The sequence below is a fragment of the Pundamilia nyererei genome, unplaced genomic scaffold, assembly GCF_000239375.1.
Source record: "Pundamilia nyererei isolate P.nyererei 1_Seehausen unplaced genomic scaffold, PunNye1.0 scaffold00613, whole genome shotgun sequence".
NCBI classification, from domain to species: domain Eukaryota; kingdom Metazoa; phylum Chordata; class Actinopteri; order Cichliformes; family Cichlidae; genus Pundamilia; species Pundamilia nyererei.
In genome coordinates this window covers 95859-96891 of record NW_005188014.1, presented here as the reverse complement: position 1 = coordinate 96891, position 1033 = coordinate 95859, and positions in this window count along the sequence as shown.

The following is a 1033-nucleotide window of genomic DNA, read 5'->3' as shown; positions in this document are numbered from 1 at the left end:
AACTTTTAGTCAGAACTTTTAGAGCTCTTCATGGTGAAGCTCCGCAGTACATCTCTGACCTGTTTAAACCTCACGCTTCATCCTGAGCACTTAGGCCTTCAGGTCAGAGGTCACTGTTGGTCCCACGTACTCGGTTCAAAACACCAGTGGATTGTGCTTTTCAGGCAGCGGCACCAGGGTCGTCTCCTCCGCTGTGTTTACGCTGAATCCACTGAGTGTCTTTAAAAAGCAGCTGAAGGCATTTCTGTACAGACAAGCTTTTAATTAATTCATGGTTGCATATTATTATTTTATTGATACTTCTGCTTTTATTGAGGAGCAGTTTGTGGTTTTTAACTGTGAGTGTGTGATCTACTGTGAACACATTTTACTTATGGTACTGTAAGGTCATTAAGATCAGACGGGCTGCTGTGAGGAGCTGACATCATGTTTGTCTCTGGACAGGAAGCTGAGGACACCCTGGGCCTGATGGACCTTCATCCTTCCTCTGCTCCTCTTCTTCATGCTGCCTGTGCTTTAGTCTGTTTAAAATACAGCTGTTAGCTGTCACCTGTGCACACAGTAACATCTGCTCAGGAAGCAGGTTCAGTAACTCTGAGTTTCCTGTTGTCACCTGTGCAGGTTTCAGACTTGCACTGTGCTGCACTCTAACACACTCTCACACAGATGGAGGCTGCACAGAGGTCCTCTGACTGCCAATCCACAGTCTCTGATTGGTGGGGACCCGCTGCACCCCTGAGCCTGAGATGAGCCGACAGCGCCCTCTGCTGGTCTCAGTTTGAGCTGCTGCTGATCGTCCACAGACCATCGTTGTTCATTCCTTTTCCTCCTACATGCTCTCCTTCACACTCTTTACATGTTTGTACTAAAGATCAGGAGTTATGGCTTTCTGGATGTGTGTCATCTGTTGCCATGGTAACTGACCCTGTTCAAGTTATCCTTCTTACTGGGACCAAAAGCTGAGTTTCCTTCATCTGAGGATTATAAAACTCAGAGTTTCACTCAAACCTGCTTCCTGTAAGAGAAACTGTGT